We start from the raw sequence: 13,328 nt of genomic DNA on the forward strand, positions 1-13,328 counted from the left end.
ATTGTACCGATAGATAGGTGTAAAGGTATCTCATAATTTTTGCACAGCAAATTCAAAAAAGGGTTTTTTCGTTTTGTATTGATAACTGAAAAACTAGTTTTTGGTTGTTTTCCCATTTTGTGTGTTTTTTCGATTTGATGGTTTTCTTATCTTGGTGTTTTTTTTTCTTAACAAGTGGCACCATCGTCAAGAGTACAAAGTAGAGAACGCAGTGAGCGTAAAATTCTCTATGCAATTTGCTCATGTATTGACAGTTGATCGCCGTGTTAACAGAAAAATCTGTTAGATTGACCAGGAATCCGTCAATTTTACAGAATTTTATTAACTTAAGAGCGTCAATTTCTCTTCTGTTGAAATGGCTAAACTAATTTGTTCGTTTGACAAAGAATTCGGTCGAATTAACCATAATTTGATCAATTTCACCGAATCTCCATTAAGTCAAGAACAACAGAACCGATTTTTTCATTTTACTAGCACCATTTCTTTCAGTGTACGTTAAATATAGTCGTGTATGCGATATAAGATAGACGGCTTTCGCAGTTTTTTGTACAGTTTGCGAACTTTCCTTTTTATGGATTGGGCAGAGCACACTTAGAAGCGTTCTTTAAATGCTGGAGTGTTTGTACAGTCAGCGCGAGAGAGCGTGATCTCCAATGTAAGAATATATACAAAATATGGTATAATATTCTATAAATTTAACGCCTTCCAATTTTTGTCAAAAATTCAAAATTATCACCAGGTGCAAAAAATAAAAATAGATACACCCTAAATAAAGATAATATTAAAGCTAGACCCTCCACGCGTTTGTAAACATCCAAATTTTTAAGCATACAATGTTTCAACATAAATCTCGATGACTTTTTCAATACAATTTCCATTCACTCATGCTCGTCAGTCTGGCGCCAACAACGTCATTTATTAATTTTGCCGCCACACATTCTATAAATTTCTCAACATTTATATCTTTGCTCATCATTGTTACGTCCCCGTCCAGTTGTGCAAGTATTACACAGAGATTTGCTAAATTTTATTTGTTGTGCATGATGCAGCCGGACAAAGGACTCTAAATTCAGCCACTTCAAATACTCACAATAATTTTACTCATAATGAGCGTCATAAATCTGTGTGACCTTTGGGCTGTCACAATGATGCCTAGCTAGAACCTAAATATATAACAATGACAACAATAACAACTAACAATAGGCAACATACCACCATAGTTAAATAGTAAGTATGTAGGGAGCATATTTGTTGGTCAATCGTCGTTCAGTCTACATATGTTTGGGTCACTTCATTGACAATTAAAAATCGTCGGTTTGAATTGGTTTGGCAAATACGCGTGAAAGAAGACAAGCGTGGACAAGAAGGCACCACCATTAAAAATATTTCAATGTGTTCATTATCGGATGATAGCTTACTCATGAAAACATTTATTTTTACTGCTTCTCAGCCTACTTGCAACTGTAATGGTATCATCTGCTTAAAACGGCGGGACGTGCCACCTTTTGTTGTTCATTCGGCTTGTCTTCGCTTTGGGCGGTATAAATATGTAAGCATTTGATTCGAAAAGGTCACCAAGATGTGAATTGTCACGCCTTTGATTTCGCGCCGACTATTGTGAAATATAGATTTGCACTCTTATATAAAAATATTATTTGACAAAAAAAAAACCTTTTGCTTTATTGCAATGTCTACGCTAAGGTCTTAGTAATGTATGCCATAGGTGAATCAAGAAGAAAATTTGAAACCAGTCCTACTGCCAATACAAATAGCCCTTTCCAATTCGTAAAAAAATCTTTGTTCTGCCGATTTTGGAAATTTTTTATATATATCTGCTATCGTTCGAATCACTGAACTGTCGAATAAATAAACTCAGATACTCCTTGCCAAAAATCGTCTTTATTTACTGTACTAGATACTATGATAGTAGAACTTCAGATCAGGTCGGATATCTTGTGGCTTCTCAATTTTTCCTATGCGGTCTACGACAGCGCTGATCCGTTTCACGACTGAACCCTCCCAGTTACGCAGAAATATTGAATCAGCATCAAATTTCTTTTCTTTGTCGTACCTGCCTTTCATCTTACCACTCATGGCGTGACGGATTGGTTTTTCATCATTAGTGTTGATTGAGGTATCGCAACAGTAGTGCGCGCTAGCTTGAAAACATCCTTGTATTCTTTTTTAGAAAGTTCACTAATCTTTAGAATGCGCCCATTTGAAATCGTAAATTCCAATATTTTTCCTTCATGTATTTTCGGGTTTGTCTGTTTGTTCTATTCTGTCCATCAATATTTGCCCTGTCTTCTACTTTTGAGGTCTTTCTCGTCGACTGTCCTTCACCAGCACTTGTTTACTGCGAAACCCCTTATTAATCTCTATACCATAGTCAACTAAAAAGTTCATCCTCCTCTCAACCAAATCAGATCGGATTATCGAATGGGATGTGCCCGTACCTAAAGTCAGTAACTCTTTTCCCTGCACATATCCTCCGATAGTAAGACTATTCGATTTTCTGCCAATGACCCCAGCAGGTTAGGGGACTTAAAATAAAATAACCAAATGGTTCAATTGTTATTACGCTCAAATGTTTCAAGATCAGTTTATAGCTTCCTCAACCCAATCGTCAACCTCACCTACCGGTGGCGAAAGGCAACCATATATCAGCTCATGGTACGATATTATTGGCAGTAATAGAGTTTTAACAAGTTTAAGCTTGGTATCTTCACTAATAAAAATGGCCGTTTTCCATAAATGTCTCAATATATAATATAACCTACTAATTGATGAATTTACATGATCAGTGCAAGTAAGCTGCTTATTTAGTATGAATCCAAGCGTTTTAACAGTATTCTCAAATTTCACAACATTCCCATTAAGTGTTATTGGAGAACCGTCATTCAAATTATAAGAATAATGAGAAATGGCAATCGCCTGTGTTTTAGATGCATTAAGACAGAGCTTATAATTATTAGATCATTGATTTATAGCTTTTATGTCTTCATTTATTCGACAAACAAGATCCTGCCCCCAGAACCCCAGAGGTGCCGAGAGGTATACTCGCGCATCATCAGCATAAAGATGCATAGATACATTTTGACAACATTTCTCTATGTCATTTATATACAAGCTAAATAAAATTGGACCAAGAATAGAGCCCTGAGGTACACCAGATTTCACCGGCAATGAGCTGGATTTACTATCTCTACACACTACCCTCTGATACATGTTTGTCAAGTAGCTATTTATGAGCCTTGCAGCATCCCAACTGAAACCAAAGTATGTTTGAAGCTTATGAATAAGAATTTTGTGGCAGTGTCAAAAGCCTTGGAGAAACCCAACAGTGCAAGAATTGTCAGGTCACCGTTATCAAAGGAAGGCCGTATATCTTCCATTACCTTAAGCATAGCCGTTGAACAGCTATGACCCCTACGATAACCTGATTGGTTTTGTGAAAGCAGATTTTCTTTTGTCAGATAGTTCATAATTTGGCTCAATAAAAGTTTTTCAAAAATCTTTGATAGACACGGAAGAATACTGATAGGCCGAAAATCAGATGGTTGGGAGGCATTCACTTTTTTCGGAACAGGTACAATATTAGCTACTTTCCAAGCATCAGGAAAATATAAGGAAGTTTGTGAAAAGTTTAGAATATGTGTAAAAGGCGCAATAATATAAGGTAAAATTAATTTAATGAATTTTAAACTGATCTTATCCTCTCCGGCAGCGTTCAATTTTATTGAAAGGATGGCTTGTATTGTTTCAGCCTCAGTTATATTTGAAAAATTAAATATTTGGCAAGGATCATTAGAAGAATCTTCACTCAAGTATATATATGGTTTATCTCCTTCTGGTAATTTCACAGCAAAGAAGTCATTCATAACATCAGCATCAACCAAGCATTCGGAGTTAAGATTGGGCTTAACACCAGAGGATCTTGGGTCCTAGGCTTGCATCAAGTTTGCGATGGAAATAACACCTCTTGGCCTCCCTGGTGATACTAGTAGCTCTATTTCGCAATACTTTGTAAGCCTGCCAATTTTCGAAATTAGACGTTTTCTTCCAAAGGGAATGGCTTTTATTTCTTGCTTTTATAGCCTGAAGTACTACGCTATTGAACCATGGCTGTTTATTATTCTTAACTTTAATTTTTCTAAGTGGAACATATTTATCGAACAAGTAATTAACTAAGAACGAAAAATATTCAACTTTATCATTAGTATCTGCAGAAAACCAACAGTCGTTCCAAGGAAGTGCAGATGCTTCAGTGGCTAAGTCTCTGATATTTATTTTCTTGAAATCTCGAAAATTTATGTAGTTTTCTGAAACATTAAATTCTGAGTGCATAACTAAATTATAGCTTAGAAAAATTAAGTCGTGGTCGCTAATACCGCTTAGGGAAATTTGGTCAAAATGTAAGACATTACTCATATCAGAAACGCAAAAGACGTCCAGTAAACTTGGTCTACAATGGGGACCAAAACGAGTAGGAAGCTGGTTTATAACTTTAAGCCCGAAGCCTGACATATCTTCAAGCAAGTATTCGGAACGATCATTTTCAACAAGCAAATATATATTTAAATCTCCACACAGTAGTATATGTTCGTAAGTGGCACTATATTTATGTATACATTGAAAGAGGTAATTTAAGTCATACGACTTATTTGGATTATACACGCATACAACAAGGCAACGCTCGTAATTATTGTAAAATTCCACCATCAAAAACTCTACAGGATCGGAATTATCTGATTTATTTATTATTTTAAACTGCAACGTCCTCTTGTGGTATATCGCAATACCTCCACTTCGACTTATAGGTTCAAGGTCCGTTTCGTTTAATAATAATCATTTTATTTTTCTTAGTAGTTTTTGTTTTTGTTATTCTGATATCTGTATGCATTTCTTTCATGTTGCTGTATACAGGCTGCTCAGTAGCCTTTCTGTTGAATAAGTCCTTATTATTTCAAACAAATCTCCGCTCCTATTTTTTATCAGATTTTTTAATAACAAAAAACCAGAATATGGGAAAAGCAGCTCCGCTCTCCAAATTTTGGACTGAAGCTAAACCAGAATAAAGGAAAAAAGGCGAAAGTTTTAAACGAAAAATCGGATGAGTAATAGTTGATCTTCCCTTGGTGCTTTATAATTGCGTCAGTTTTCCCAGAGAAACAGAGACATGTTTTTAAAAATATGAAGCTATGGCCAGCCTACTTAACTCGTGTCTTAACATTTATGTAAATCATCTTTTTATTTATTTATATTTAGCTCAATTAAGGCTTACGCTGAAACGTTCTTTCAAATCATTCTTTGTTTGTTTATTTTAATTTCATTTATTGTACATAAATATAATATAAACAAAAACAAACCCAATTAGAGCACTTCAGCATTTTGAACCGGTGTTGAAATATCACTGCATGCTTATCTAATAGCTACCGTTTACACATAGATAAAAATAAATATATTTGTGCATATATAAACAAAAAAATATTCTATTAGAAATAAATTATAGTCAGCTAAGTGTTATTGCGACATGTCAGCGGTGCTTTTGAGGCCAGTTCAGTGGTGTAGGCAGAAAAAATGTTTGTGTGAATTAAGCGGGGGTTGCTTTCATGCTTTAATTGCTGTAATTTGAAGCAAATTTTGTTTTAAATTTATTTAGTAATTTGGCAAAAATTTAAACAACGTGACATAAAAATGGCCAATGTGACAACTCTTTCGATTATAAAGCTCTTTCTCACGGTAGTGGGATACGATGGTTGAACTGCTACAGAAATATTCAGCCAGGGCATCCCTTAGTTGTTGTTAGCTTATCCCAATTGCCTTCTTTGCATATATTACTATTTGCACAGTACAAACATCCTTTACAATCATAACTTTAAGTTACGCTTTTTGTTGAAAGAAAATATTATTGTTACTGAATTTCAACCACTGCTGTGGTCATGAAGTATGCAACATACAACAATAAACAACAGGTTAATGACCCCTTTTTACCTTTGCTTTCTTTTGTTTTACTTGAAACTTTCCTTTACTTATTTCCCATTTGATTTTCTTCCTTATCTTTCCAATTCCTTTGTCTTCTTTTAATTTCCGTACCTTTTTTCTCATTTTATCCTCTTCCCTGCGTTCTTTTAATTCCTTTCCTTACTTTTTTCTTTCTTATTTATACAATTTTATTTTATGTGTAATTTTATTTTACTAAATTTGGTTTTTCTTATTTTATTTCATTATATTTTATTTTAGTTTGTTTTATTTTATTTTATTTCATTTCATTTTATTTTATTTTATTTTGTTTTATTTTATTTTATTTTATTTTATTTTATTTTATTTATTTTGTTTTTACTTTCCTTCGTTTTATTTAAGTTTATTTTATTCTCTAATATTTTATTTTATTTTTTTTATTTTAGTTAATGTCATTTTATTTAAATTATTTTTTTAATTATTTATTGTATTTTACTTTGCACACAGAGTATATTAACTTTTGATTGGATAATGGTTGGTTGTACAGGTATAAAGGAATCTAGATAGATATAGACTTCCATATATCACAATCATCAGTGTCGAAAAAAAATTTTATTGGGCCATGTCCGTCCGTCTGTCCGTTAGTCCGTTAATACGATAACTTGAGTAAATATTGAGATATCTTCACCAAATTTGGTACACGAGCTTATCTGGACCCAGAATAGATTGGTGTTTAAAATGATCCAATTCGGATGATAACCACACCCACGTTTTATATATATAACATTTTGGAAAACACAAAAACCTTGATTATTTAGTAAATAATACACCTAGAATGTTGAAATTTGACGTGTGGACTCTTGATAAAAATTTGAAAAACATTTTAAATGGGCGTGGCACCGCCCACTTGTGATAAAATCAATTTTACATATATTATTAATAATAAATCAAAAATCGTTAAACCTATCGTAACAAAATTCGGCAGAGAGGTTTCCTTTACTATAAGGAATGCTTTGAAGAAAAATTAACGAAATCGGTTAAGGACCACGCCAACTTTTATATAAAAGATTTTTAAAAGGGTCGTGGACCCATAAAATGAGCTATATCTTAGCGAAAAAGAGCTTTGTATCAACAGAATTTTACTTTTTAAATTGAATTATAACATTAAATTGGATAACTCTAAATTTTTTGAAAATGGCACCGCGCCTTTTATGACTAAGCAATTTTCTATATTTAGGGAGCCATAACTCGAAGAAAAATTAACGGGTCGTAATAAAATTGGATACACAAAGTTTCCCTATAGTAGAAAATATTTCTAGTAAAAATGGACGGGATCGGTTAAAGATCACGCCAAACAATTTTAAAAGGATCTTAGGCTAGAACAGTAAGCTATAACTTAGCAAAAAATAGTTTTGATCAACGATATTTCACTTATCAAGTTTTATTGTAAAATGAAATGGGGAAACATTTTTTTTTAAACGGGCGGTGCCACGTGTTATGTAGAAAAGTAATTTATCTGAAATGAAATGCACAATTGAAGCTCACCCTGTGTATGTAATGTTCGGTTACACCCGAACTTAGACACCTTTACTTGTTTTGTTAAATTTTTTACTTTATATTATTTTATTTTATGTTTTACTTTATTATATATAACTTAATTTAATTTAATTTTATTTTTTTATATTAATTTAGTTTGTTTAATTTTATTCTAATTTTTTAATTATTATTTTATTTCGAATTATTTAATTTTATTATATTTAAGTTTATGTTATTTTATTTCATTATATTTTATTTTATTTTATTTTTTAACCTATTTTTATTTTTTATTCTATTCTATTTATTTTATTTTACTTCATTTTTGATTTTTTACGTTTTTTTATTTAACTATATTCTATTTAATTATATTTAATTTAATTTAGTTCTAATTTTTTTATTTTATTTTATTTTTATTTGCTACACTTCGCGCCTACTTACAGGAAAGGGTAATTAGATAAAGGTAAGACGTAATGTCATGTCCTTACATCAAAATTATCCTGTAGGAAGCGTGCTTAACCTGCGGTCGGATCAATATATATATATTGATAGTCAGGCGGAGATCAGCGCATTCAACGCATAAGGTACTTCATCAAAAAGTCTCCTAGAACACAAGTCAGAGCAGAAGTCTCGATCAGATGGGAATAGAACGTAACGAAAAGCAGATAAGGTGGAAAATGAGGTTGCATCACTCAACGAATTGACGGTAGACATTTCAATCAGCTGAAGAGAAATCAGAAGGAGACTGGAGTTGCACATGATCGATCAAGCAGGCAAGGCGTGAGAGAAGCTGGAACCTGCAAAATTTCTAAAACAACCTGACGTCACATGCTTATACGTAAGGTCTCCTGCGACCTGCAGGTAGAAGCGGTGGAGCACTGTTTGTGTTCATTTCCAGTACTCACGAGGACAAGGGCCCAGCTGTTAGAAGCATCAAGGTTGCCATATATAGAAACAGAAATTAACCTAGGCCCTAGAAACTTTCTAGTATTTGCCAAGCTGCTGGCATCTAATTGGGGATTTTTCGTTTGGTCGTGAAACAAATTCTTGTTACACTATATACACATTCAGTCTATGGGAAGTCTTTATTGACCGGTCAGTTCAACCTAGCATTACCGAACATATCTAAAAGGCAAAAGCAAATAAATTTGAATAACTTCAGCTACGCCACTGAACAGAGCTTATCCATTAGAACCAGCCACAGTATGAAGCCATCTAAAGCTTCAGACGTGGTCACATCAGTAATTGTTTACATTTGAAATTAAATTATTTCCCAAGTGAAAATGCTGCGCAAATGAATTCGTGTACATATGTATGCATGTGTGTCCATATGCATATGAAATGAAGAGCCTGAGAAAATAGGTGTAGAAATATTAGTGTCGCCAGCTGCTGTACGAATTCAATTAATTGACGAATTTATTCTATTTTTTCACTCGAAATTCAAAGTTTATTATTTATACTTTCTTAAGTGTAAGCAATTCTATAAAAGAATTATATTTATTTACGTTTCCATAAGTCATTAGCACAAGCACTGAGATAACATAAATACTGGCACGTTTTCAAAATTTTAAGATCCGATATGAACTAGCGTGACAAGATGTGAAGAAGCTACCATTGGACAGGCCTTTGGAGTTCTCTTAAAATTACAAGATACTAACAGACCCGGTAGACATTGTTCTGCCCTAAATTTGGCCTATCTGCATACATTTTAATAAGCTTTTTCCGTCTAACTCTGCTCTACCCTTGTACACTTTTTCCTAATCTCTTTATTCACTCCTCCCTCCGTCTTTTTCGCTTCGTCTCATTCTATCTCTTTCTCAGTCTCCTCTCGTTTTTCTTCTCTCAAGTTTTTCTCCTTCTTGTTCGTCTCTTATTGCCAGTCCCAGAGGGTGGTATATATTTTGTTCCAGTCCTATTCCGAGTCTCAGTCCCAGTCCCACTCCGAGTCTCAGTCTCAGTCCTAATCCCAGTCCCAGTCCGTCTCTATTATACTTCCCGGCAAAAAGCATCGTAAATACTAATTTAGGCAAATTTATATACGAAATTTCAGGCAAATCCGCTAGGACGTATGCAAATAAGTATGTGGGTATTATTAATTCATGTCTTTTTTCGGCTTCGCATGCATATTTATCAGTTTTGCCAAGTTGATGCGATTAAATAGAATATCACAATGAACTTCAGAGCTCTCAGCAACAGCTTTCATTTGATATCCATATTACACACACATTCTAGCGGTATCCGGGTCCATGTTTTGGCCTATATTTCAAGACCCTAGTCACTCAGCGGTGTAAAACTTACTCTGTATTATAGCACACATCAACAGCATCAATGTGATACCCATAATATACAAACACATTCTAGGTGTATCCGGGTCCATGTTTTGGCTTATATCTCGAGACCGTAGTCACCCAGCGGTGTAAAACTTACTCTGTACTAAAGCATACATCAACAGCTTCATTTTGATACCCATAATGTAAAAACACATTCTGGGTGTATCCGGGTCCACGTTTAGGGCTATATCTCTAGACCCTATCCTCCCAGTTGTATGAAAATTATCCTGTACTATAACTCATCAACAGCTTTCATTTGATATCCATGTTGTATAAACACATTCTGGGGTACACGGGTTCACGATTTGTGCTATATCTCGAGACCCTAGCCTCCCAGTTGTATGTAAATTATCCTGTATTATAGCACTCATTAACAACTTTCATTTGATATCCATATTGTATAAACACAGTCTAGGGGTACCCGGGTCCACGTTTTGGGCTATATCTCGAGACCCTAGCGTCCCAGTTGTATGAAAATTATCCTGTACTATAGCACTCATCAACAGCTTTCATTTGACATCCGTATTGTATAAAGACATTCTAGGGGTATCCGGGTCCACGTTTTGGCCTATATCTCGAGACCCTAGTCACCCAGGGGTATGAAAATTATCCTGTACTATAGCACTCATCAAAAGTTTTCATTTGGTATCCATATTGCATAAACACATTCTAAGGGTACCCGGGTCCACTTTTTGATCTCAAGACCCTAGACACGTAGCGAAAAAAAAGGTAGACGTTGGCCGATTCTCAGACCTACCCAATATGCTCACAAATTTCCATGAGAATCGGTTCAGCCGTTTCGGAGGAGTTCAGCCTCTAAAACCGTGACAGAAGAATTTTATATATTAGAATTACCCAATTTTAAAGCACAACTATTTACCTCACAGACGCCATTAAACTTCATCTCATATTAGTTTAAGATATATTCATATATATGCCGGTTAATATAGACCAGGACAGGAAAAGAATCTGCTCAAACATTTCCTCCTGAAGGATGCACCTCCTACATTTGCTGTTACTGACCTAGTATACTCATCATGATGCTAATAATAGATAATTAACACTGGATCAGTTTGTTCTCGTGTTGGCGTTTAACGCGACTCTACATGCCCCGTATGTACCTCCCGAAGTGCCTGATCCATCAGAGATGTGTGTATAGTGAAGCTGACTAGTCGTGAGTCTGACTAGTCCGCTGCCCAACCGCCTAATCAATTTGTTGATGGCCAGCGTCCACAACATTTGTGATAATATACCATCCTGCGGCGTTCACCTGTTTACAGATTTTGTGAACTCACATAGCCCCATTGCCACGTTATCATTCTGCAGCTTAACATGTCACAGATCCAAATCTTTAAGGCTGGATGTACTGCAATCGAGTTAAGACTGTCGATTATTGCTCAATTTGAGAAATTTTTGAAAGATCCCGCAATGTCCACAATAAAACCCAGGGCATATTTCTGATGTTCAGGAAATTTATCATGACCACCTCCAGCAGTGCAGTATCAACTGACTTGCTTTTGGTGTAAGCATTTTATATAGGTTAGGTTAGGTTAGGTTAGGTTGAACTGGCCGGTCTATGAGGGCCTCACATAGACTGAATGAGTCCGTAGTGTTAGCAGAAGTTTATTTTAATGACCAAACTGAAAACCCCTATCAAAAACCAGAACCTGTATTACAAAAAACTCCCTCCGCTTGGGAAATACTAAAAGCTTCCTAGGATTTAAGCCACTTGCTGCTTCTAGATCTGACAGGTGTATCACTCCTGGCAAGCGCAGGGGGAGCACAAAACGTGCTCGATCGTTTCCTCCTCCAACCCGCACTTCCTGCATCTGCTATCACTGACCAAGCCTAATTTAAAGGCATGTGACGCCAGAAGGCAGTGTCCAGTCAGAATACCCGTCATGAGCCTACAGTCCTCTATTTTTAATGATAGAAGCAACTGTTTTAGTCTAAGATTGTAAGACCTACACATAATCTTCGACACTTTACAGCCCCGCGCTTGAACCTACGCCTTTCCGGCTTGGTCGATTCTGTGCACCTCTCGCCTTCTCTTAATCGCGCCCAATCTAATTGGGACGTCCTTGCTTATGACTAATATTTCCGCTTGGGAAATCTTGCAGCTTGTAGGATCTATTTATTTCCGGATGATCATAGTATACCGCAGACCCTACTATTTCTTTTACATTGGAACCATCTGTGTACACATGTATTGCCTCGTCCGCCATTTGAGCACCCTTGCCCCAATCATCCACCGCCGTTGTGGCCTAAGCATTTTATATAGACATCGATTAATCTTTATGGGGTTTTGAGCAGAAAATATGTCAAAATAATAGGCGTGTAGTCTTTGGGGTTCAGATGATTGCTTCTTCCCGCTCTTACCACTAGATTACTGAAGCCGTTTAAGCTAAGCAAAAGTTTTTATCACCCATTCAATTTTGTTATTTGTTACCAATCCTGGTACTGCTCTCTCCGTATTTGCAATTTAGACGTTGCTGTATAACTCTTCCACATCATCTCCGTATGGGAAGTGTGTGCTAAGTCGCGCCTCAAGGGACACTTCGCTTTTCACTTCTGTGCGGCCATTCCACGTAGTCCTTTTTAAAAGTCCCTTGGCGGTGTTTCCCTTAGACAGGTCTTTATCCTTCTTCTGTCTTGCCGTTTCGCTGTAATATTTTATGTATGTCCACTCAGAAAATTTTCCACGAAACCCTCTTTGACTTGCTGATTCCATGTGTATAGATCCTCAACAGTATTCTATATTCCTCCGAGCAATTCTTGCTCTCCGCAAATTTCGCTTAAATATATCTTTTACCCGCCCTCTCAGAAAACTTAACTCCTTAATCCATCATGGCGGCTTTGCTTTTCCCTTGAATCTTCTCAAAGCACGAGCCCGATAAAATTAAACTTTGCACATTTTTAATCACCCTAACAATCCTCCAGTCTAGCTTACATCCCCATCAGGGGAAAAAAACATTTCATGGTTGTCGAAAAATCTTTGTTGATTAGTAATTACACTTGACATTTGCTTCACTCCCACACGCACGCAGCGATGCGTTAATAATGTGCAATAAGATACTTCTTACACATGGTGTCAACCTATGAAATACTTCAACACCAACAGCCACATGGTGTGACCACAAAACGCCATCACCAAACTTCAAAATTGTGATTGATATACCACCAATGTGCCTAAGGGTCGCGTGTTTCGATATTTCATTACCTTGCACACAAACGAACTGGAAATTTAATAGATTCAAAAATGGTTTCAAACTATACATCTTTAACATTTCTTTGTTACCTGTTACAATTTATCACATGATAAAAAGGTTAAATGTCACTCGATCTTTTAAAGTGCCCTAAAATGCCACAAACATCAAATATTCACCTCTGAGGGTTGTCTGACCAACCAACCACAGGCGCTAGTAAATTTGATCTGCCTGCACATGTGCACTAAAGTTAGAGTTCATATTTCTGTGCGTGTGACTATTTCACCGGTTTTTAACT

The sequence above is a fragment of the Eurosta solidaginis genome, chromosome 4 (assembly GCF_040869045.1).
Source record: "Eurosta solidaginis isolate ZX-2024a chromosome 4, ASM4086904v1, whole genome shotgun sequence".
Taxonomy (NCBI): domain Eukaryota; kingdom Metazoa; phylum Arthropoda; class Insecta; order Diptera; family Tephritidae; genus Eurosta; species Eurosta solidaginis.